The following is a 27,765-nucleotide window of genomic DNA, read 5'->3' as shown; positions in this document are numbered from 1 at the left end:
AGTAACTTTTTGGGTGCGTTTTGTCATATTTTCTACATTTGTAATCATCTCGTGTGTTAATAAACACATCTTTATTTCTTCCTTTCCAATCTAGGTGTACTCTGAAAACCTCAATCACAATGTTCTAAGTATTAAAAGCAGACATCATAGTCTTGTTCCTGAACTTGAGGAAAAACATTCAGTCTTTTACAGTTAAATATAATGTCAGCAGTAGGTTTTTTTATGTCCTTTTTGGGACTGAGGAGGTTCCCTTCTATATTAAGTTTTCTGAGAGATTCTATCAATGTTTTTCATTGTTTATGGTGAAATGATCATGTGATTTTTCTTCACTCAGCCTGTTACCAGTTAATTAATTTTTAAATGGATGAACCTCATTTCTGACATGTATTTGTGTGTGTGTGTGCACGTGTGTATGCATTGCATACACTTTTGTTTAGTGTAGTGTAATATAATTCTATGGGTTTTGACAAACTCATATAGTGCCATATATCCATCATCCACGGTGTGATAAAGAATAATTTCATTGCCCTAAAAATCTACTATGGTCTACCTACTCATCTTTCCTCCCTCCCCTCTTTCTAAGCTCCTGGCAACCACTCGCTAATCTTGTCTATATGGTTTTGCCTTCTCCAGAATGTCGTGTACTTGGTATCATACCATATGTGGCCTTGTGGGACTGGCTTCAGCTAGAAAAATATATTTCATGTTCCTCCACATATTTTCATGGCTTGATAATTTATTTCTTGTTACTGCTGAATAATATTCTACTGCTCGCCCTGCAGTACACTGCAGTTTGTTCATTCATTTACTTATTGAAGTAAATTGCTTCCAGGTCATGACAATAAAAATAAAGCTTCTATAAACATTTATGTGCAGATTTTCACGTGGCTATCAGTTTTCTACTTACTTGGGTAAATAAGAGTAACTGCTGGATTGTATGGGAAAACATGCCTAGTTTTTTAAGAATCTTGTCAAATTGACTTCCAAAATGGCTGTACAATTTTATATTCCCACCAGCAATGAGCAGTAGTTCTGGTGCTCTATTTCCTTGCCACCATTCAGTGTTACCTTTTTTGGATTTCAGCCATTCTAAAATGATATCTCATTATTATTTTAATTTGCAATACCCTGATGATATATGATGTTGAGCATCTTTTCATATATTTACTTTCCATTTGCTTATATAGCTATTGTGAGGCATGTGTTCACACATTTTGCCCTGTTTAAAGTTTTGTTGTTTATTTTCTAATTGTTGAGTTTTAAGAGCTCTTTGTGTATTATGGATAGAATTTACTTACCAGGTATTTGCTCTGTAAATACGTTCTTACAGTCTATGGTTGTCTTTTCATTCTCTTAACAGTACCTTTTGCAGACCAGAGATTTTTAATTTTAATAAAGCCCAGATTGTCAATTTTTTATTTCATGGATGATTCTTTGGTGGTGTATTTAAAACCTCATCACCAAACCAAAGGTCATTTACATTTTTTTTCTCAATGTTATCCTCTAGAAATTTTATAGTTTAATTTTTATGTCTGTGACCTATTTTGAGTTAATTTTGGTGGAAGTGTAGGGTCTATGTCATGCTTATTTATTTATTTATTTATTGTATACAAATGTTTAGTTCTTCTAGCATCATTTGTTGAAAGACCATACTTTTTCCATTGACTTGCCTTTGTTAAAGGTCAGCTGACTCTATTTGTTGGTATATTTCTAGGTTCTCTATTCTGTTTGATGTTTTCATTTGTTGATTCTTTTCCTAATACCACATATCATGATAAGTGTAGCTTTATGGTATTTGTTAAAGTTGGATAGTATTGGTCTTCTTCTGACTTGTTCTATATTGTTTTGGCTATTCTGGGTCTTTTGCCTCTCCATATAATCTTTAGAATCAGTTTTCCTGTATCCGGAAATAACTTGTTGGGATTTTGATTGAGATTGCATTGACTCTATAGATCAAATTGAGAAGACATGACATCCCAACAACATTGAGTCTTTCTATTCATAAACATAGAATATATATCTGTTTATTTAGATCTTTGATTTCTTTGATCAACATGCTACAGTTTGAACATTCAGATCTTGTACCTATTTTGTTATATTTATACCTTATCTCTGTTATTCCATCTTGGCCAGAAGCAGAAATCAAGAGATTTATCCTTGACTGTGGGAAATTGTAGCTGCTTTTGAAGAACTAATAGAGTTTTAAACCCAAGTCCAGGTCAAATTGCAAGGGCAACAATTGCAGTCTGTTGCTGTAATTACTAATTGATTCAGTCACTCACTCATTCAACTTTTTAATAAATATTTATTGAGTTCCTACTATAAACTAGGCTCTTTGCTAGACCTTAGTAATATAGAGATGAATAATAAATCATCATTAAATTATAATTTTTATTATAATTTGGATTAAATAATTGACAAATGATGTCAACTTCAGGCAAAAAAAGTATGTTTGGAAAGCTTATCTTGGTGCCTATCTAACTGACTTTTTTTTTTTTTAACTTTAGTCCTGATGAATTGTTTTGTGGCTCATTCCTACATCTCCAGCAGTGTGCTATATAATAAATTTGTGAAGTATACACTGGTAACTTAAGTATTTATCGGTGAACATTTGAAACCAGAAATAATCACTTATGTTTACATGAGCATTTACATTATAATTAGGGGAATTTTAAAAGACTGCACGTATTTCTAGGTTAAGGAAATAACTTATTAATAATAGACTTTAAGATAACTACACAAAGTTAATTTGGGAGAGTGATTTGAGAGAGGGGGTGGTGCTATTCTGGAACATTTCCCAGAACTGATAAATTCCTGAGTGTATCACAGTTACTACAATCTGTTCGCAATGTAACCTTTGACTCCTAGGTACCAGGAGTAGTATAAAAGAATACAAAAAAAAAAAAAAAGGCTAGGATCTTAAAACCAACAGAATCTCAAGAAATTGTATTGATTTATGACATCTAATATGCTATGGAATTTTCCAGTCTACAGAGGACTCATTGCTCAAATTTTCCCCAATTCCATTCATCTTCCATCACCTTGAGCAAATAGAGAGGTCCTTGATACAACATTTATAGTACTTTATACTATTCACGTGGTGCTTTACTGAAAAAAGGTACCTCTACTTTACATACCATGTGGCTGGTATTTGCCAGGGGAAAGCTTAAGATATCAAAGATGAAATAAATGATAAAGGAAACAAGAGGAAGTCACTACTCAAAGTGAAATAAAGCAGAGCAAAAGAAAACAAATGCATGTGTATTTTGTCGGCATGATGCTCAGAAAAGCTGAAAGAAACAGGCATTCACTTTTCTGTGAGCACACCTATCTGATTTTATTGAACAAAAAACATCTTAGAGATTGTAAATATTATAGATTGAGTTATTGTTGGAATTACCTTTAGAAACTTGATTCTCCTTCTTAGTTTGTAGGATGGCATACAACACTTTAGTGCATTTCAGTTATGTCTTAATCATAGAAACCTAATGCTTTATAAAATTTATCCTGTATTAGGTAATGTTGGAAGTATTTTAGTTGTATCATTTTAATTTTAAAATGTTAGGAACTAAGCCCTATCATAATTTCCATTTAAAATTGAGGAAACAAAGTGGATGGACATGGAGGGTATTATGCCAAGTAAAATAAGTCAGACTGCAAAAGGCAAATTTCATGATTTCACTCATGTGGAATCTAAATGAACAAATGCATACACAAAAAGTAGAATCAGATCTCTAAATATGGAGAACAAACTGATGGTTGGGGGTGGTGAGGAGATAGGCAAAATAGATGAAGAGGAGTGGGAGAGACAGGCTTCCAGTTACAGAGGGAATAAATCACAGGAATCAAAGGTACAGCATAGGGAATATAGCTGATGGTTTTATAATAGTGTTGTATGGGGACAGATAGTAACTTGGCTTGTGGTTAGCACAGTATAACGTATAGAGTTGTTGAATCACTATGCTGTACACTTAAAACTGTAACATCTTGTGTTAACTACACTCAAAAAATTTTAAAAAAATAAAGGTGAAATACTAGGAACAATGAAAATAAAATAAAATTGAGGAAACAAAGGCAAAGAAGAGGTTACATAATTTTCAGTTAACCAGCAGAGCTGTAGTTCAAATCCTGGCAGGCTGACTTGAGTCTGAACAGTCAAAAAGCATTCATGTGGGCGAACCAGGATTGATAGGTGTGGATATTACCAGCCCAAGTGAATTATAAAACACTTTGAACATGAGTAATGTAACTGGGGCTACATTTTTAAGACACTGATAACTATTCAGGTTTACATCAACTAAACATTTTGCCCTATAGTTCTCAAGAAGGACATATTCTGTGATAACTATTCAGGTTTACATCAACTAAACATTTTGCCCTATAGTCTCGAGAAGGACATATTCTGTGATAACATTAGATAAGGCAGGGACAGTACACCAAGGGTTCAGTACACCAAGAGTTTACTAGTTTACAGGAAGTCCTAGGCCCTCCTCTGATGCTTTTTTTGACAATCACTTTTTGTTTCTCTATAGATCCTTTCCCTACTCCCCAAATTGATTGGGAGAAATGTTTTTGCTCAGTATAGAAATTGGAGTTTTTAATGCCATTTAATTAATAGTGACTAATTGTTGATCATCTTACTTAGAATGTTCATGTATATATAACTGTATATGTGTGTGTATTTGAAACAGATACTTTCAAAAGTCTCTATAAATGGTAGTGAACCAGTATCCAATAGCAGGTAGATGAACATACAACAATCAGAGACTTGAGTATATTCAGAAAAACATGAGCATTTTACTAAAGTTTATATTTAAAAAAATTTTTTTTTAAAGATTCGAGAGAGGAGTGTGTGTGGGCATGTGTACAAGTGGGGGAGGGGCAAAAGGAGAGAATCTCAAGCAGACTTCCCGCTGGGCGCAGAGCAGAGGCTGGGCTCGAACTCATGACCTAAGAGATCATGACCTGAGCCCAAATCACGAGTGAGGTACTTAATAAACTGAGCCACTCAGGCACCCCTACTAGAGCTTTTAAAATTAGAATATTACGACCACCTAATAAAATGATCTCTGCCATGTAAATGAATTATGTGGACCCCACTTAAAGAATGTAGTCTCACGTAAGGAAAATAGTGGAGAATCTTGTGCCATCAGTTACTGCATTTCAAGCTTTCTTTAAACTACAGAAAGTAACCTGATCAAATATTCTTTAATAATCTATACTAGAGATGAACTGTAAAAAAATAGTTAACACTTAGAAAAACCCTTCTCCTTCAAAACCAGAAGCTATTCAGAGGAGTCAACTGCAGTGTCCAGGAATGTGGCAGCAAGCTAAAGACCTCTACATTTGTCTGAACTCTGCATTGACAGCTTCATTAAACATTTCATTCCACATCACTGGCATGCAACTGATTTCCTCTGAGGTTGTAGGATACCATTAGGCTTTCATCAGAAGGAACTTGATCTCCTGCCCAGCTCCACACAGGCTGCTTCTACTCTGTATGTTGCCTCTTCCATGGGAATTAGAATTGACTTGAGGAAATATTATGCCAAGGAGAGTTACTAGTTTATGTTCTGAGAAGGGAGCATAAATGTTAGCAGTGTTATTTCATGATCCACTTGAAATAGGAAGAAATGTCTGTATAAATTGCCATATTACAGGTCTACAACAGTAATGGAGAGCTGAGATATCTGCTTGGCACTCTAGCTTTAGATGGGCACCTTCAAGGCTCTGCCAAGACCATCACCCACGCCTACCTGGCTTCCTCTTCTTGAGGGGTCTGGTTGCCATGGAATGTTTCACAGCCTAACTGCTAGCTCACTAGCAGCTGGGACTCATGGAAGCCATGTGCAGCTGCTCACTTGCTTGGGAGTTGTGTAATGTGGCAACCTTTCTGTGCTTGATTGTGCCCTGCACAGAAGAACATCTCAACCCCATTGAGTGTTGGACACTCTTAAATGGGTACATGCTAGTGTAGCTGTATGATCCAGAATCTTACTAAAGAAAGAATGCTGTTTATTTTCCTTTTATTGAAACACTACTTCAAAAATAAAGTAGGGTAAACCTAAGTTTAAAAGGCATTATTGCATGAGTCCTAAAATACTTTTTTTTTTCCATCTTAATATATTCTTTCTTAGGAACTTCTAATTTTTCATTTTTGTGTCTAATGAATACCCCCAAATGGTGTCACTGTTTCTGACCTTGTCATCTCTGATGACTGATACTGACAACCATGACAGTTTATGATGATTATCCATTGTCGCATCACTTTGAAAATTGTGAAAGAGGTGTGCAACTTCAGTGTGTTGTAATTGGGAATGATAGACATTCTTTGACTTGGCCTGTGGACTAAATTTTGTACTTTGTACGGAGATAGTGCTAGTTTACTTTTTAACATCGGAAATATTGTCAACATGTTTTCTAAGAGTTCAGATCAGAAAAGAAAACCAGAACCATTACAACACCAGCGCCAGCATGACTGAAGCATCACTGAAAAAGAAGGCTAAATAAACTGTTATTTTAATGACAGATGGAAGGACATATATAACTGGGTGAGCGAGATAAATAACAAAACAGAACATTGGTGCAGAAAGGGAGGTGAAAACACATATGGAGACTGAATCTCACAAGTCTTGGGTGAGACAGGAAAATACATCTAAATAAATCAAAAATGTTTTGTCTCCCCCAAAGACACCAAGGCTTAGTTGAAAATAGTCCGGCTGAACTAGCTTGGGAATACCCTTGAAATGAACATGCACTATCCTAGTTCTCTGGTTTCTCCATGGAACTCAGTGAAGCTACAGTTCCTGATAAGGTAATTGCAACTACAAGGTTCAGTGAGAGAATAAAATCGAAAATTTTGATCACAGAAATATTAGCCCATTTTATTATAAATTCTGTCAGATTTTATTTGCTGGCTTCCCTTTTGACATTGGAAATATTATGATGATGTTTTGGGGAGCCTATGTGTGTGCCACATTGAAAATATTTTTTGTCTTAAAGGATTAAGATGATTCACATGTATTTTAGGACTGAGTTTATTTTCAGATGAGTTATAATTTAAAATGATGTACCTTTTGTTATGTTTGTTATCCTTAGGTATAGGAAGCACATTCCCTGTCCTCATAAAAAACTGGATATTTAAGAAGTTTGAATGTTTCGTTCTAGGGGTTACTTTGGTACTTACATTTCCTTCAGTGAGTTTAGTTCCTTGTTTGCTTGTTTAACCTTTTAGTACCAGCTTTATCAGTTTTTTGGGGAGAGGAGTAGCAACCATTAATATCAACCTATAGCCTATAAAACAATACAATTTTGTGTTTTCTCCTACTTCTTATCCCCCATTTTAGTTGTATTATTTCTGATAGCAAAATAGATTAACATGAAGGTGGTCAAAAGGTATAAAATTCTAGGTACAAAACAAACAAGTTCTGGGGATGTAACATACAGTTTGGTGACTATAATAATATTATAATGTCTATTTGTAAGTTGCTAAGAGAATATACCATTGCATCCTTGAAGTTCTTATCACAATGAAAAACAATTTGTAGACAGGTGATGGATGCTGACTACCCTCATGATCATTTAGCAACGTACACAGATACAGAATCCTTATGTTGCTTACTTGAAACTAATATATATCGATTATACATCAATTAAAAAACTATAACATGGGCGCCTGGGTGGCTCAGTGGTTTAAGCCTCTGCCTTTGGCTCAGGTCTTGATCTCAGGGTCTTGGGATCGAGCCCTGCATCCAGCTCTCTGCTCGGCAAGGAACCTGCTTCCTCCTCTCTCTCTGCTTGCCTCTCTGCCTACTTGTGATCTCTGTATGTCAAATAAATAAATAAAATCTTAAAAAAAATAAAAACTATATCATTAATGTAGTAGTCTCCCCCTCATCTCTGCTTTTATGGGTCTATTCATATGTTTTTAAAAATCCTCACCATGCTTTTTTGAAATGTTCACAGTGACAATTTGGTTGGATGAAGCTCCTGGTTTTTAAAATTCATTTTGATTTTTATTTTTTCAGTTTTGATTTAAAGTAGATTTTCATTTTTTTTTAAGATTTGTTTATTTGTTTATTTTAGAATGACTGTGCATAAACTGGGAGTGGGGCAGAGGGAGAGGTAGAGGGAGAGAGAGAAGCAGAGTATGGAGCCTGACATAGGGCTTGATCCCACTCCCTTAACATCATGATCTGAGTCGAAATCAGTCAGATGCTTAACCAACTGAGCAATCCAGGCATCATGCTTTTCATATCTTTAAAATGCTTATTGAAATATTTTATAATCTTTTGGGGGTATATTTAAATTTTTCTTTGGGTTGATGGTGTTGGTATATGTTTATGTGTATTGGAAGTTTCCTCATTTAAGTAGCATGCAAAATTTTTAATGATTTTCTGCAGTAGATCTCTGGGGACTTCACTTTTCTTGTGTTCATCCTGAATGATATCCAGGTATTTTACATGATTATTCTTACGTTAATGGCATTATTCTCTGTTAGTCCAACAAAGAACTTAAAACTTACCAGTGCTTCCTAAATTTCATTCTTTTAGGTTTTTAACTGAAGGGTAGCTGATCAATTATGTTATATTAGTTTCAGGTGAACAACATAATGATTTGATAACTATAAATTAGGAAATGCTCACCACAGTAAGTGTAGTTATCCTCTGTAACTGTACAACATTATTAGGATATGATGGACCGTATTCCCTGTGCTATATTTTTCATCCTTGTGACTTACTCATTTTATAACTAAGTCTGTACCTTCCTTTGGTTTGGTGGTAAAAGAGAAGTGAGTGTCTTTTGACTTGGATGACCCTACAGTCTCACTTATACTCCTTTTCCCTTTTACTACCTGATTATCAGAGAATACTTTCCTCCTCCTTTTTGTCCTTTCCACCCCAGAAGTTGTACACTTGGAATACTGTTTTTGTTGTTTTCTTTTTTATGTAAAATTTTTAAAAGATTTACTTACTTGAGAGAGACAGCACAGCACCTGTGGGAGTGGGAGGGGCATAAGGAGAGGGAGAAGCAGACTCCCTGCTGAGCAGGGAGCAGGACTCCGACTCAGGTTCAACGAGGGCCTTGAGGGTCAGTCTCAGGACCCTGAGCCAAAGGCAGATGCTTGACTGACTGAGCCACCCAGGCACCTCGTGTTCTTTTTTTATCATGCCTTTTTTTTTTCTCCCCTTGCAAGTCTTGGATGAGATGGGAAAATGTATATGAATAAATCAAAATATTTTTTTCTCCCACAAAACAATGTTCAGTTGAACATGAAGGTCACTGAACGAACTTGTGAGTACCCTCTAATGAAGATGCATTATCCTAGTGTTCCCGTGATTATTCCGTGAAATTCAGTAAAATTACAATTCCTGATTACGCTCCTCCATGAAATCATTTACCTCTTGACATGGTGTGCCTGCGGTGGAACCCATCTCTTTCTCTTATTTATTTATATTATTTTTGTGTATAGTGTACAAAAAATGTTGAATTAGTTTCAGAGATTCAACATAGTGATTCAACAAGTTTGCGCATTATGCTGTGCTCACACAAGTGTAGTTACCATCTGTCCCCATATGGTTCCAATACCATCAACTATATTCCCTATGCTGTACCTTTTATTTCCATAAAACTGGAAACCTGCGTCTCCCACTCTCCATCACTCTTTTCGCCCACCCTTTTACCCCTCTCCTCCGGCAACCCTCAGGTTTTTTTCTCTGTACTTATAGATATGATTCTGCCTTTTGTTTATTTATTTTTTTTCTTCAACTCTTTAAATCCTGCATCTGTCCCTTTTTATGGTGTGTGGCCCTTTAAGACCGTGTACTTTGAAATCCCTTCCCCACAGTTTGTTGTGTGATCTGTTTGTTTTGCTCCCCCCCACACACACCTTCCACCCCCTACCCCCAGTATCTTCAACTTTAGTGTAGATTTGATCTTCACTGTGGTTGCTTCACCTCAGGCTCCTCAGCCAGTGTCCCTCCTCTTTTTGTGACTGTTTTTTTTTTTTTCTGCTATTGCTTGCCTCAAAGCTCTGGGAGGCCTGGGGATGGGTAGGAGCATATGGTATTGCTGCACGGAGAGTCCTCTGCTTTTCCTCTTTATTCACAGTAACTTTGCATTCTCTGTCCTAAAGCAATGTTGAGGGTGTGATTTTGTATGGCTTTTTATAGGTGCACAGTGCAGTTGTTAGTCCTGTCTCTGGGAAGAGATTTGGGGAGATTTTTACTACACAGTCTGCATTGTCTGTAGTTACCCCAAACCCCAAAGCTTTTTTTTTTTCCCTCCACTCATTTCCTTGGCAATACACATCTCTTAAAAATATACTAAGTGCCTACACATGTGCTTCCAGCCAGCTGGGTTTTGGTTTTTGGTCCCACTCTTCCTCCCTCAACCCAGGCTGTCCCTAAGGATGTAAATGTGAAGGCCACTCTCTTAATCTAGTTTTATAATCCTTGACTGACTTCATGCAAGTGAGAAACTCTATCTCTTTTTTGCTTAAAGTCCTTTAAAATTGAATCTCTTCTGTTGGGTTCTGAAAATATTAAGCTTTTCCAGGTCTTGAAATCGCTGATTTTCTTTTCATTTGTACTTGCGGAATGACCCACTCTTTTTGTTTAGCTCTTTTCTTTCTGTGTTTTACATTCAGCCACTATTAGTCAGTGCACACTAGTGCTGCAATTTTAAAATGACTTTTTCTGGATTTCCTAACCAATGAGCCACATGGATGGCCTCCTCTATAATGACAGCAAGAGTTTTGCTACATGTTTTGTCACTGTATAACCTGGATTACAACATTTCCATCCTTCATTATCCATTTCCTTGTCATACTATAAGCCATAATTCAGCAAATTACTGACGGTGGGCCAGATCTAGCCTTTGGGCTGTTTTGGTAAGTAAAGTAGTATTTGAAGACAGCCATCTTGATTCATTTATGTATTGTCTTTGCTGAATACAGGCTTGTTGAGTAGTTACAACAGGGACCATATAGTCTGCAAAGTCTGAAATACTTTTAAGCTGGCTCTTTGCAAAAGATGTTACTTACCTGGGTGCGTGGGTGGTTCAATTGGTTAAGTGTCCAACTATTGATTTCATCTCATGTGGTGCTCTCAAGGTCTTGGGATCAAGCCCCACACTGGGCTCTGTGCTTGGTGTGGACTCTGCTTGAGATTCTTTCTCCCTCTCCCTCTGCCCTCCCACTCATGCTCTCTCTCTCTCTCTTTCTGTAAATAAATAAATCATAAAAAAAATTGTTTACTAACCATTGCCACTTATGTTTTTATCATGGAGGAACAGAACACCACTTCAAAGTACAAATGAACACCACTTCAAAGTACAAGTTTCTGGGGTCTTTGGAGTGAACAGGACAGTCCATTGTAACTGATGGACTCTAAAATGTCAGGGACTTGACATCATAAAAGTGCATTTTTGTTTTCACTAAGAAAAAGTGTGTACTAATTAGATTCCAAGGTAGTTCTCCAAATGGTGACTTTGGAATCTAGACTTCTTTGATCATGTGACTGACATTTTGGAACTCTTTGCTACCAGCCAGCCACATAGGGGAAAGAGAAAAGGGAAGAGAATATAATGGATAATTACTCATGGGAAACCTCCTAACTGCTTTCATTCATATTTTATTGGTCAGGATAATCACATGACCAAGATTTTTACAAGAGAGGCTGGGAAATGAGTTTACAGGTATATTCCGTAACGATTCTCTAAGGCTTTTTAACAGATAACTGAGGACAGCTCCTTCACTTCTCTGCTTTCAGTTTTCCATCTATTCATGGCCACAGGGGAGTTCCCATTCTTTATATAGAGATCATCCATGCTTTGAAATGTTTATTTGTGTGGTGGTTTTAAAATATGTCCACAAATTCTTTGCTACTTTATTTAGGAGGTGGAGTTTAGTATTTATTCTACTTGATTGTTGTCTGTGTATATTACTTGAGATATCTCTCCAATGTTTGGACGGTGTCTAAACAGATGTTTCTTGTTGAATAGAAACCAGCAGAGTTTTGCATAATTTATTGGAAAAGCATACTGCCACAGAAATAAATTGATAAATACTGTACTCAAAGGAAGCTTCACATAGATGCATATGCAAAACGAAGAATATTCTGCAAATGATAATAGGTGACCAGAAACAAAGAAAATAGAAAAATTTACAATGTAAGGAACAAGATGGTCATTCACAAGAGAGGGGGATTGGGTGAATTTGGATAAAGAGGCTTCTAGAAGCAACATGCAAAGTGATGGTTTCTTTTTAATGCTGAATAAAGAATCTCACCAGACCCCTAGAGAGAAACTAAATATCAACATCAGAGTACATTCATAATATGTTGCATTTATTAATATTTAATTTAATTGTTATCTTTATGGGATTCTGGGTTGAGAAACATAAGTGTTGTTCATGTTAGTTTGTGTTAAATATAAAGTAAAATTTAGTAACGAGGATCAGGTGGTATGTCACTGAGAACATCGCTTCTATGTCACTGAGAACATGGCTTCTCTAATAAAAATATTTTCAGGTTGAGTTCTGCAGGAAATAAGGGAGACCCAGTGTTTGTGGATACCTGAAGAGAAAGTATTCTAGACAGAGGGAAGGATAAGGGTAAAGATCCTGAGGTAGGAGCATGTTCCTCATGTATGAGGAACAGTAAGACATCTGGAATAATGGATGCTCAATCAAGGAGAGAGTGATAATAAATTAGGTCCAAGGCAAGGCAAAGTTATCCATTGTAAGCCATGGTAAAAAATTTTAACTGTCAGTGAGATAGGAAATTAAAAAAAAATGCAGGGTTTTGAGAAGACCAGGAAAAATATTTGGCTTATTTTTTTCAAATATATTTGGGTAGTTTTGTGAAAACTACAGGAGGGCATAGGATCTTCCTGCAGTAGTCTATATAAAAGCTAATGGTGTCTTCTAAGGAAATCATAGTGGAGGAGGAAGGAAGTTTTTAGATTTTTCTTTGCTGTCTTAGAAAGAATTTGTTTATGATGGTATTATATGTTACTCTAAAACACAGAGCTCATAGGTAGTCCTGTACTACCAATTGACTGTCAGTTGCATAAGAATAGGCAACCCAACGCTTAGAGTGGCTGCTGTATTGTATGAACTCTTCAAGAAACATGTGCGGAATAAGTAACAAATAAAGAACTTAAATAATGAATGGGTGATTATCGCATTTTGTTGCAACCAGTTCCATTACAGTCATATCCTAGACTACTTCCAACTAAAATTACTAAAATATATTTATCTGCATTTCACAATTTTGCATCTCTTTGTGCCATGTTGACCATGTTCTTCATAATGTTACAATGCATTTTGTTACAATGTATGTTCTAAATCTTAAATAAATAATTGTTCACTACCTCACTAGATCTTATAAACAAAATAGTATCACCTGAGGAATTCTTTTGCAAGGACACTATGATATGAGTCATATGCAGGGTTTCCCTTTTCACATTGGCTCATAGAAGACTGAAGGCTGACCCCTGAAATGATTCTAGAAACAAGCCAAAGTATAATCGATATGCAATAACTATTACTATTTATGACTGCTTACGTAAGACTACCTTTTATGTAATGAGAATAAATCCTATGTAATGTTTCCATAAAAATAATGTTTCCATAAAAAATGTATGCTCTTTTTCATTTTCAAAGCAGCTTCAACATTGAAAAGGTTTTATATTTTGTATGTCAAACTAATTAATTTATATCATTTTCATCATTGCTGATGGTCCTGAGTATTTGTAGAGAGATAATTATACTTCGTATTGAATCCATATCTCTTTTAAATGTTTTGGAAACAATTTTGTAAAAACAATATGAAGTCAAACAGTATGTAATTATTTTAGATGCAGAATGGTAAAATTCTGAAAATTTCGTGTAGTTCAACTGAATATTTCTCTTTGTTCGGACCATAGAATCACATGTTGTTGGATCCATGTAGTCTGAAATTTGAGGCTTGTTTCAAGGAGAGAATGTCTTGAAGCAACTTGTATCATCTAGCTCATCCTTCATTCTGCCCTTCAGAGACCACAAGATTACATGAGCTCTGTCAGAGTTGGAAGGATCTTGGGACTTTAATTAAGCTAGAGTCAGGCAGACAAAACTGAGGAATTAGCATCATATTAATTATATCCCCTGAATTCCTATTGAATTCTGTGTAAACTGAGATTAATTTTTTGCCAGGCAGGACTGACCTTGTCTTGATTTATAATGTAGCCATGCTCTTTGCTAAGGGAAATTTTACATTCACATCAAAATATCCAATGTAAACAGTGGTACCAGTGAAAAATAATCTCAACTGAAATCAAAACACTTACTGCATTAAAGAAAATATATTCTTTTTTTTTCTGGAACACTTTGTCATAGTGCTTATTAGCAAGATCATTATTGCCAGTATAAGGCTAAGTACTACATTCTTTCAAATTTTATAAACTGTCAGTTACTTGGGATGTGTAGATTTCTATTTGGTAAATATAGTCCCTGAGCCATGAAATAAACATAAAACAAAACAAAAAGAACTATATAGCAACTGCTACAGGTTATAAGAAAGATGTGCTAAAACAAACATCCATATTCTTTGATACCTATAATTTACATTTTACCAATTTATCTTTTTATGGTTTTGGAAGTAGAAGGTATATCCCATAATAGTAGTAATTAATCAGCACTCATTTTACAAACAATAACTCCATTGAAAGCTCAGCATTGGGAGTGCTTACTTTAGGTAGATGGGCAGATATAATGGAGAAATTATAAACCAAGACAGTGGTGATATTGGCCACATATTCGCCTCATCTTGTCCTATAGGTAAGAATTGAGTTGACTTTCAAAGCATGGGGACGATTTCATAAAAGACTGAGTTGGCTTTTAAGAAAAGCACCCTCTATATTCATATTATTTTTACAGAGCCTGTAGAAACTAATAAAATCAGGCTTATCTGGTTATCTATACGGCGGGAGAAAATGGCAGGGAAATTGATCCTATTGATTTGAAGATTTTCAGCATTCCTCTCAACCACCTTGAAAACTGAGGTGTAAAAATATCTAAATTGGTGTCTGCCTTTTGTTCATTAGTGCTGAAATCCTAATTTAATTTAAAGGATAATTGGTCTACCTTTTATCAGAATTAACTTTAAATTCTACTTCCATAAATCGTTGTCTTGGTTAAGGCTTTCTATTTGTTTCTTCATTTGAAGTAGACTCATCTATTACATGTTTTCCCTCCCTTCTATGATGAATATGATGTATACTTGCAACATTTTCATTGTTTATTTTGCTAGAAGTTCATGACAACTGTGGGTGTAAAATATAAGTATAAATATATATATTATGTACATGATATGTACATAATATGATATATATATAATCATATATATATATGATAACATTTTTGAGCAGATGCCTAGTATAGTATAGTCTGGGTTAGTCCATGGTACATTTTATATCAATCAGATTATACATTTCCACAAAGAGAGGCCCTTGCACAAGCTGAAAACCTTACATGCATTTGATGGCAATGGAATTTTAAACAGTTAAAAGCTGAGAAACTGACTTCCACTATCCTGGAAGATCATGATCTGAATGATATACAGATTCAACCAGATTCCAGAAGCCATCATGGGTTCAACTTAAGTGCCTTCCTGCAGGTAGCTAAGAAAGGTCTCTTCAGTTTTTTACCACTCAGGGTCTGTCTGAATAAATGATATTTAAGCATCCCCTCATGAGACTCTCATAGAAATTAATATATAAAATCTATATATGAGTACCAAATTCTTTGGAAAGTTTAAGCTTATCAGACATTGGAAGACAGTACAGTATAAAAATGGTGCTTTAGGGGTGCCTGGATGGCTCAGTGGGTTAAAGCCTCTGCCTTCGGTTCAGGTCATGATCCCAGGGTCCTGGGATCGAGCGCCGCATCGGGCTTTCTGCTCAGCAGGGAGACTGCTTCCTCCTCTCTCTGCCTGCCTCTCTGCCTGCCTCTCTGCCTACTTGTGATCTCTGTCTGTCAAATAAATAAAGCACCATTTTTTTTTAAAGATTTTATTTATCTGCCAAAATGTCTTTTGCGTATCACTGTCCCTTTTGCTAGATTCCTCTAATTCCATTTCCCGGCATCCTTTGTCATTAAACTTACAGACACGTGATGTACTTCCATAAGCAGATGCTCCCTTTGAGACTTGAAAACCCAAAATAGTGTGCAACTGCTCATGAAGACATATGCTATTTCCACGGTAGGCAGTCTGGAGTCTGTTCCCTGACTTGAAAAATGTCCAGCAGTAACTAGCTTAAGTATAACTCTTGAGTTAAGAACAGTCAGAGGAATATGCATTGAACAAAACTTAGCTAGCTACTTGGCATGTCAGGGTTTTAGCCACCTATTTTGCATACCTAGCTCTCATAAGAATCTTATGTTTTATAATGCATTTTTCCTCTTACATATTTAAAAATAGGTTACTAAGAGATTTCTAGAAAAATTGGTGTGAAAGTGATTTAAAAAGAAACTCCTAAGCTCAGAAATAATCCAAAAACGTGGCAGCAACTTCATTACAGCTTCCTAGTGAAGTAGTTTCAGCAAATATAAATTAGCTAAGCGAACTTCAGCATATGGCTCCTGGACCTCCATAACTTAGACTCAAGATAGGGACAGGGTGATGAACATGACATGGGGATGGTTATGAGGAAATGTCACAGAATAGAAAAGAAATGAAAATCACAGAAAATTATACTAGGATCCCCAGGCATGGAGAAATGAAGGCTAGAGAAATGATGAACGGTAGGAAAGACGGTTATTACAGATGAAGCCCATTTCATTGCTATGGGGCAGAAGGTTCAAAGACTATAGCAGCAGGGATGTAAAGACGTGTATGAGGCCATCACAGATACGGTTACCTCACTCTACAGCTTACAGTGTGGGGTGTGCAGTAAGGGCAAGTCACAGGAAAATGGAGAGCGCACTACAAAGAAACCCTTTCATTCCATGGTTTCGCAGTCAGGGATTTCTCTACATGCACTGGGGTGAGGGTGGGGGACAGTAAATGCAGATAAGTCACTATGATGTTTGCATTTTTATGATCAGAATTCCTTTAAAAAAATGAAAGTTTTAAGTTAACATATGAAATAAGCTTCTGTTGAGAGAAATATTGATTCAATAAATAGGCAGAAATTATAGGAAAGTCTAGAAATATCCATGCTATATATGTGCAGAATGAATATATGAAACTGGATATGGAAGTACGGCATTTTGAGAAATGGACTTAAGTAGATATAAACATCTATAGAAACAATACTCTTCTCCCATGAGTGCCTCTGGTCTCTGCTGTTTCTCTAAATCTATCAAGAGGCTAAGTAGCTGAACTAATGGTACAAGGTTGAATACAAAGACCAATAGGAACTTTTCTGGCAGCCTGTGGCCTGTGTTGTATCTAGAGTGGAAGGAATTACTAAGTATTATTACTATTCTGCCATCTCACCACCTACTTCTCTGTGAATGGGGATGAGATCAATAAAAAGAGAATAATCACAGAGGATTAATTTTTCCTTAGGGAAGTGGACACATGGGAAAGCAGGACCAGTGGACTCAGAACACACCCAGAAATTTATATAAAATGTGAGGGCACGTAATTGATCAAAAGATTAAATATGCCTCCAATTCCATCTCCTCTAGGAGGAGTGCATAGTTGTAGCAGAATTGAAAATAAATAAGGCATTTCTCTCCTGAGAAGATGCTGTAGATGTTCTTTCCCAGAAAGCTAGGAACATTGGGCCCAAGAAGCAACATGGTGAAGATGCGTATCAGTGGAGACCGCGTGTGGAGCTGAGACTCCCTCCAGCGACAGGGATTGCAGTGGTACTCCTAGCACTTACCTTCCTCAGTATTTATCCTAGAGAAATGAAAACTTATGTTGACACAAAAACACATGCATAAACGTTTATAGCCACTTTATTGGTGATAACATCAAAGTAGAAACCAGACAAATGTCCTTTATTGATTGAATGGTTAAACAAGCTGTGGTATGTCCACAACATGAAATACTACTAAGCAGTAAACAGGAACAAACTATTGATATATAGAATAACTTAGATAAATCTCCAGAGAATTATGCCAATGGGGGAAAAAGCCATTTTGAAAATGTTAATGATGGTATAATTTTATTTATATAACTTTCCTGAAATGACAAGCTTAGAGAAATGGAAAATGTATTGGTTGTTGCCAGGGGGTAAGAAGATGCTAAGGGAAAAAGGGAAGTACAAGGGACAATAAAAGACAATGTAAGAAATCTTTGTGGTGATGGAAATGTTTTGTATCTTGACTATCAGTGTCAATAGTTTGGCTGTGGTCACTTAAGAAGACAAACAGATGAGACGGATTAGAAAAGAAGGACCATACAGCTCAGGAAAGAACCTGAGACTTAAAAATTAAAGCCAGAAATGAGAAATACTGGACTCTGATAGGAAATATCTAAGATATGCTGAGCTTTATTTCTATTAATTTCATTTTTTAAAAAATTTTATTTGAATTCGAGTTATTTAATATACAGTGTGATACTAGTTTCAGGTGTACAATATAGTGATTTAACTTCTGTACAACAGAACAAGTATACTCCTTATCCCTTATCACCTATTTCATCCATCCCCAACTCACCTCCCCTCTGGAATCTACCAGTTTTTTCTTTGTAATTAAGAATCTGTGTTTTGGTTTGTCTCTCTCTCCTTTTTCTCCCTTTTGCTTACTTGTTTATTTCTTAGGTTCCACATATGAATGAAATCATATGGGATTTGTCTTTCTTTGACTGACATGTTTTGCTGAGCATAATATTCTATAGTTCCATTCATGTCATTGCAAATGACAAGATTTCATTCTCTTTTATGGTTGAGTAACACTCTGTTGTGGGTATATATATCACATCTTTTTCTATTCATCAATTGATGGACCCTGGAGGTGCTTCCATAGTTTGGCTGTTGTTGATAATGCTGCTATAAACATCAGGGTGCATGCATCCCTTTGAATATTTTTGTATTCTTTGGGTAAATACCTAGTAGTGAAATTGCTGGATCACGGGCTAGTTCTATTTTTAATTTTTGGAAAACACTCTATACTGTTTCCCAGAGTGGCTGAACCAGTTTTCTTTCCCACCAATAGTGCAAGATTGTCCCTTTTCCTCCACATCTTCCCCAACACTTACTGTTTCCTTTGTTGTTGATTTTAGTCATTCTGAAAGCTGTGAGATGATACCTCTTTGCAGTTTTGATCTACATTTCCCTGATATTTACATGTGTCTGTTGGCCACATAGATGTCTTCTTTGGAGAAATATCTATTGGTGTATTCAGTCTATTTTTTAGTGGGATTATTTGTTTTTTGGGTGTTGAGTTGTATAAGTTGTTTATGTATTTTGGATACAAACCCAAATATGTCAGTTGAAAATGTCTTCTTGTATTCTGTAGGTTGCCTTTTAGTTTTGTTGGCTGTTTCCTTTACTATTCAGAAGCTTTTTATTTTGATGTAGTCTCAGTAGTTTATTTTTGCTTTTATTTTTTCTTGATCCAGGAGACATATCTAGAAAGAAGCAGCTATGCCTGATGTCAAAAAAACTTATTGCCTGTGTTTTCTTCTAGGGTTTTTATGGTTTCAGATCTCACATTTAGGTCTTCAATCCATTTTGAATTTATTTTGGTGTTTGATATAAGAAAGTAATCTAGTTTAACATAATTAAAAAAAAAAGAAAAAGAAAGTGGTCCAGTTTGGTTCTTTTGCATGATGCTGTCCAGTTTTCCCAACATGATTTGTTGAAGAAATGTTCTTTTCCTTATTGGCTACTCTTTCTCTCTTTCTAGAAGATTGTTTGACCATATGGTTGTAAGTTCATTTCCAGGTTTTGTATTCTGTTCTATTGATACATGTGCCTTTTTTTGTGCCCATATCATAAAGTCTTGATCACTACAGCTTTGTAATATAACTCAAAGTCCAGAGTTGTGATGTCTCCAACTTTGGTTTTCTTTTTCAAGGTTACTTTGACTATTCCAGGTTTTCTTTGTTTCCATACATATTTGAGGATTGTTTGTTCTAGTTCTATGAAAAATGCTGTTGGTATTTTTTATAGAAATAGCATTAAATGTGTGGGTTGCTTTGGGTAGTACAGACATTTTAACAACATTTGTTCTTCCAGTCCATGAGCATGGAATGTTTTTCCACATCTTTGTTTCCTCTTCAGTTTCCTTCATCAGTGTTTTAAAGTCCTCAGAGTACCTATCTTTTACCTCTTTGGTCAGGTTTATTTCTATGTATCTTATGGTTTTTGTTACAACTCAAGTGGTATTGATTCCTTAATTATTCTTTTGCTATTTCATTATTGATGTATAGAAATAAAACCGATTTGTGTACATGGATTTGGTATCCTGTAACTTTACTGAACTCATTTATCTGTTCTAGTGGTTTTTGGGGTAGAGTCTTGGGGTTTTCTATACATAATAATAAAATACATTGAGTTTTAGTTAAAGCTCAAATCCCTGTTGTTCAGGTAAGTGGGACTTCAAATTATGGGAATGGAATGTTGAGAAAAATACGTGGAGCTGAAATAAACATTAGTGGCATGTCATATGAAGTTAGTTTTCTTTTGCTCTTGTATGGCCCATACACAAGCACAGGTACCCTCTTGAGAATGAGGACTCTCAAACTGCACCTAAGATCTGGTAATACATGTACACATAGGCTTAGAAGCAATAATCTAAGTAGTTCTAATTAGTGTGAGTTAAAATATTATTTGTTGGAGAAGTCTTCTTTCTATTGTTTCTTTTCAAGTCAGCTTAACTAATAAATCCCAAGAAATTGCATGTCCATATGTTCCACTATTCTATTCAGTATCACTTCAGATGCTGGGTACTTTCAGCAGACAATTAGAACAAGTTACCAGCACCTTTCAGGCTATCAGCACCCATCATTAAAGAATGGTTCATGCTAGAATATATTCTACTTTTTTTTTTTGAATATCAATGAAATAGGAAGATGTCATCATGAATATTCAAGCAAAAAAAAGTATTTTATTTATAGGAGGAAAAATTAGACTACCATTAGTCTTCTCCAAAGCAATGATTGGTTAGGTATGTTAGAAGAGATAGAGGAGGCCTTGTCTGATGACCAGGATGCCAAATACATTCCTCCCTGTCCCAACATGTTAAAGAAGCTCTGTCTCCTCATGTTCAGTGTCACTTACCTCTGCCTAAGTGGAGACTCATTTCCTTGGCTTCCTGTTTTGTGTGAATGGATCAAAGTGGCCAGGCAGTGGGCAAAGCTTAGAATTTAATGTAATATAGAAGAAATTCTGTTAGAAGAAATTTTCCTTCTGGGAATAAGAGACAGAAAGCACAAATTCTTCAAGAGAGACATAGTAAATAAATGATTATAAGCGGGACATTTCTACTTCTGAACTTTGGTTCCCAGAACCATGTATTCTATCTCTTAGGAGGACCACATAGGTAGAATAATAGTTTTTGATTTGGAGTACAGATTGTATTATGGTTAATGGTGAACTAAGGAGGCTAGTGACTCACTTGTTCTTTCAGCTGCAACTTCAACAGGCAGTTCCATACTTCTAACAAGCCAGCATCTTCTGGTGGTACAATATGTGATAGCACCAGTGTATCCCATGATTTGCACATTTTAAAATTTAAATTGAATGCCTTATGTTTGATGTATGCAGTATACCATGTTCATGGACACTTTATATGCCCTTGGACAGAGGTACTAGCTGAGAGGTTCTATGTATAGGAATGTTGTATTCATACCCAAATCTTTTCTGAGTGCAGAGGAACCACTGCTTCTTCCACTAGAGAACACCACTCTCAAAGGATGATACCACCTTATGGGGGGGGCTCTGTACCTGGCAAGTTGAACTTTTATCACTAGCAGCAGGTGGGTCAGCTGTGGCAGATGGGCCCATGCTGGTTCTTACTGGCTACATCCTAGGTATCTACAATGTATTTTAAAATCCAGAGAATTGGCATTGGCATGGTGTCTGAGTAGTTTTACATAGATTTATCACATGAGTAGATCGATGTGACCATGGCTGAAATCACAATATAGAATTATTCTGTGACCAGAATGATCTTTGTCACACCACCCCTCTATAACCATATTGATTTCCTACTAACCACCATTCCTAACCCTTGAAATCACTAATATGTTCTTCATTCTATACTTCTGTTATTTTGAGATTATTATATAAAAATAATCCAACCATATGACACCTTTTGATTCTACTTCTACAATATGTCACCAAGAAAGGATGTTGGGTGAAGTTTATACAGGACCTTTCTGTGCTATCTTTGCAACTTCCTGTTATTCTAAATTATTTTTAAAAATATTAAAACTGTGAAATAAAAATACTTTGTATTCTTCAAAAAAAAAATAAGCTCAGTATCTGAAGCCTTGTTTCCCATTATAATTTTAACTAAAGATATTCTTGGTCCTATCTGGAAACAGATTGAATAGAACTTTTAGAAATTAAATTACAATGCAAGAATAAATAGAAGTTTAAGACTTTTTTCTTTCTTAATTGATTTCTAAAAACCATTAGGTAAGAGTGATTTAAAAATAGAATGGGGCTATAAATGGAAAGACATTTAAAATACTTCATATTTGGCTACACAGAACAAAACTAAATATATACTAATGCATCATAGAGGTTCTCTGTGAACTTTTCTAAATTATATGAAAAATAAAAACATCTCTATTGGTAAAATACACACAGAAAGTATAGTATATAAAAATATGTGACAGAAAACCCAGATTCATTTAAAAACTGAATGATGGCTTTCCAAATTATTCTGTTCAATTGTTTTGATAAATCTTTTTAAATTATTATGTTATGTTAGTCACCATATAGTACATCATTAGTTTTTGATATAGTATTTCAGGATTCATTGTTTGCTTATAACACCCAGTACAATATGTGCCCTCTTTTTAATGGTACACATTTAATTACTTGTGATTTCTTTTGGTAGATTTTTTTTTAAGGCAGAAAGGCAAAAGATTGGGAAACCAGATTGTAGTGTTGTTTAAAAAAAAATCAAAAACAACCACAAAAATGCTTTGCTCTGTTGCAGAATTTATTTTTACATTTACTTTTTTTTGAATTTTCGGGATTTGTTTCCCGAGTTTATTTGTTCTGATGTCTGAGCCCTTGTACGTTTTGTGCATACAAATGGCCAATGGCCAAGCAGTGTTGTTCCTTTGAGAAAACTTGTAGATACATGAACAGTCATAGTAGGAAACAACATTTCTAATATTTTTTCTATAATCTAATGGATCATCTTGCACATCCTCTTTGGACAACATTTATTACTTTTACAGTTTGATTTGTTATGTACTCCCAGTTTTACTTTCTATCTATTTATTTAGATGATAACAACAAAAATTCTGACATGGATCCTTATGTTCATAATTTTGAATAAAAATCAATTTTTCTATAGATGTGATACTGCTTCACATTTTAACTGGTGCAGATAGGAAAATGAAACACATATGCAAATGATGAATCAATAAATTCTATCTCTGAAATTAATAATACACAATGTTTACTAACTTGAATTTAAATAAAATTTAATAAAAAGAAAAATGAAACATGTAATTTGGGAATTTAGGTCAGTTTTATATTCAAATCCAAATACTATTTACTGAGTAAATAACAAAGAGATTGCCATTGTATTAAGCCCTCCCCTATAATCTATAATCCATGTAGTAGTTATTTGAGGTAGGTATCACTAGAATCTGATTTCACATATATAAAGAAACTAGCAATGAAAAGGAGAAATAGCTGTTAACTATTTTAAACATAAGAAAAGCAACTTTTTAAAAAAGTTCTTGAATCTTGAAACATATTTGATTGCATGTTTATATAAACCTCTAATTTCTTCATTATACATGACATAATTGCACTAATGCAATGAGACAGATTTGTGGCTACAGTTTATGGAAATCAGACTAAATACTTCATATTTAAACCACCAGCTGGAGAAACTTGGAAAATAAATATACCTCTTTATTTATTTATTGTTTTGATATATGACATAGTCATAAAAGGCATTTGATTGGAATATATGTCTATCTATATCTATTTGCAAATTGATGTGAATTTATTGGGATCTAGAATTAGTCCTACATCTGTTTTCAAGTAAATTTGTGAGCTACTCTTACTTAGGATTGGTCTGTTAAAGAATCATCAGTAGGCATCACTGTTCAGCTTTTAGGTCACATAACAGTTGCTTTAATATCCCATTGAAAGCCTCCCTTTCAGACCTTTCTGCATTTCATTTAATCTCTCAGTCTTATCAGTCTTGCTTAATTTTTTTCTATGTTAACTCTCTTTTATCTGTTTTTTTTAGTTTTCAATCAAACTTGAAACTTATTAAATTCAATAATGCACTCTATTCAAGAAAGGTAACTAATGAAAATGGCTTAAAAGTGCTTAAGATGAAGTAGACAGACATTTTCAACATTAATTAAGTACTATTATTAACAGTGGGTAAGAAATAGAAATGCAATAGGAAAAATTAAATTCTTTGAGCAAGGATTGATGAAAAGATGTCAAGTAGAGAATGTAGAACTTTATACACACATATATATATGTATATACATATATAAAGAGAATGAAATGCATAAAATGACTTAAGTTGAACATAGGCAACTCTCATTTATTTCAGATGTGAATGGGTGGTGAGTGTTGAAGAGAGAAATAGTAAAGATACATAAAAAAAGTAATAGAAGTATGACAACATAAAGTAATTCCTCTGTATTTTAAAGTACAGGTAAAGAAACTTGTGTGTGTGTTTTTTAAATAACTTTTGTTTCATTGCAAAATGGGCAAAATGCTTGAGATCCTTGAGACACCTTCTGTGTCTAAAAGAGGAGATTGAGAAATTGAGAGCACAGCAGAGATTGTGACAATTTTTCAGGATAGTGGACAAAAACCAATGATCAGTCCCCACTCATGATGAGGATGTGGGATTCATTACCCACACTTTCAGTTGTTTACCTAAAGGAATACACCCCCAAAATAAAGGAATTGGAAATATACTGCTCCTAAAATCCTAATTTCCAAACCTCTCAAAAACTTGTTTAAAGTGATTTGCTGCTAGATACCACCTAAAAGCAAAAATAAACCCTATTTATAAGAAGTTAATATCATCTCAGCCTTCAGATCATTTTGATGTTTTTACAATGTCTAGAAATCCATAAAAAAATTGGATAAACTGCATACATGATGGCATATTCATAAAATATATTACTGAGCTATAAAAAACTAATGACACACGCAACAACATGGATAAATCTCACAGGCAGATACTGAGTTTAAAAATAAAACAGAAAAATACGGGTATGTTTCTATGTCTCTGAAGTTGAAAATAGCCAACTAAGTGGGATTGAGAAAGGTCAAAATGGTGGCAACATTGAAATGAGGGGATGGACCACTAGAGAGACTAATATTTGAAGTTTCTTCCACTGTCCTGGATAAGGTCACATGTCAAGTGGATTAGAAATGGGTTCTAGTGCACAGGGTGGCTCTGTCTATTAAGTTTCTGGCTCTTCGTTTCTGCTCAGGTCATGATCTCAGGGTGGTGGGACTGAGCCCCACTGGGGCTCTGCATTCAGCAGGGAGTCTGCTGGAGATTATCTTTCCCTCTCCTCCTCCCCACAACTAACAGTGTATTCATGCTCTCTCCTAAAAAAAAAAAAAAGAAAAAAAAAGAAAAAGAAATAAAAAAAGAGGGGATCCAATTTCTTAAGTGACAGTAAAAGAGTAGTTCAAGGAATGCTAGGAGGAAGAGAGAAATGACAAATATGACAAAAGAGGAGATACTAATACAGAGCAAGCTGAACACAGAGCCAAAGACAGTTGATGCAAAATCAAATAATAATGACATTCAACTGAAGAAAAAATACTCCATTTTAAAGAAAACATTTTCAGACTGACTCAAAAAGCAAACATAGGTAGCTTATAAGAATCACAGTTGAAAAATAAGGATACAGGAAATATAAAAGTGATTAAATAAAAGTAGATTATACTGATATTAATAGAAAAGTGGTTATAGCCTTTGATAGCCATCAAAGGGGTTAATGTCCAGGAAGATGAAATCATTCAAAGCGTTTGATCCCTTAGTAATATACCCTCAGAAGATCATAATAAAACATTTAATAAAAGAATTTAAGAGGATAACATGACCTATCCAAAATCATAAAGAAATTTTATTTTTAACTCCTTATATTTATGAATAAGAAATTAGAAAACAAGGACACATATAAAAATTTAGAAAAAGATGTATAAAGTTACTCTAATTGATACAGACCATGCTCCCAACTCTATCCCTTCCTGGCCAACTGCAAAATGTTCATTCTTTTCAAGTGCATATATAACAGAAAGAGCTCTAAAATAATTTGAAAGAATTATACAGATAATCATACAGATTGTTTCTTAGTTGCAATGAAATTAATATAGAAGTCAGAAACAAAAAGTTAACTAAAGTACCTCTTGATACTTGAAAATTGAGCCATATACCTAATTCATGTATGAAATAAATTTACAGGGCAAAAATAGCAAATTCAATCTCAATAAGGAAAAAAAAATGAAAGGACTTATTCTAATTCTAATATCAAGAATTATTTTACTGCAGTATTGAAACCCACACATTAGGTGCTATGATGCACAAGACAAGTACAGAGCGTCAGGGTAGATCTCCACACTGGATTTATGTATAAAGTGGTTATTAGAAGGGACATTGGAGGGACGCCTGGGTGGCTCAGTTGGTTAAGCAGCTGCCTTCGGCTCAGGTCATGATCCCAGCGTCCTGGGATCAAGTCCCACATCGGGCTCCTTGCTCCGCCGGGAGCCTGCTTCTCCCTCTGACTCTGCCTTCCTCTCTGTCTGCCTGTGCTTGCTCTCGCTCACTCTCTGACAAATAAATAAATAAAATCTTAAAAAAAAAAAAAAAGAAGGGACATTGGAGAGAAATGGGGAAGGAACAATTTACCAAGCTCTGTAATATCAATTGGAAATCTATCTGAAGAAAAAAAAAATAGAACTGTAAGAACCTATTTAGAAACTGTCTCTGCTTCCCTTCCCCCAGGGGATTTACTTGGAGACAAGTCGGAAACCAGCTTCAGGTAACAAAGCCCAGATACAAGGGTGGGTCAGGCCAGGTGGAGACATCCAATCAGTGGGGGGATGCATACTGTCTCCCTGGTTACCAAGGAGTGTGGGCCCCGCTCTTTGGGAGCCTTTTGGCTCAAGGTGTAATACCAGCTTCAGGTAACAAAGCCCAGATACAAGGGTGGGTCAGGCCAGGTGGAGACATCCAATCAGTGGGGGGATGCATACTGTCTCCCTGGTTACCAAGGAGTGTGGGCCCCGCTCTTTGGGAGCCTTTTGGCTCAAGGTGTAATAGGCTCAAGGTGTAATAGGCTGGTTCAAATGTCTACTAGGGTAAATTGTAGCTCAATTAGTCACCTAGCATCACTGTGGAGTATCCTGTGTATGTTGCAATCTCATTGGCCACCAGTATGTGGCCAGGCCCAACAGCATAGCCTTTGCCCTTAAAAGCTTATCTGTGAGGCGAATGTGATAACCACTACACTACGTGAAACAGAGAAGTGTCGCCCTCTCTTGTAAGAGGTGCGTCCCCAAAACGTTCCGGTTAGATTCTTGATGCTTGGCGCATAATAAAGCTTTGCTTGACCTTTGCTTTGTATCAGTCTCACTCCT

Source organism: Mustela putorius, unplaced genomic scaffold (genome assembly GCF_011764305.1).
Source record: "Mustela putorius furo isolate JIRA1106 unplaced genomic scaffold, ASM1176430v1.1 tig00003845_pilon_pilon_pilon, whole genome shotgun sequence".
In the NCBI taxonomy this organism is placed as follows: domain Eukaryota; kingdom Metazoa; phylum Chordata; class Mammalia; order Carnivora; family Mustelidae; genus Mustela; species Mustela putorius.
Note: the sequence above shows the minus strand (reverse complement) of the source record.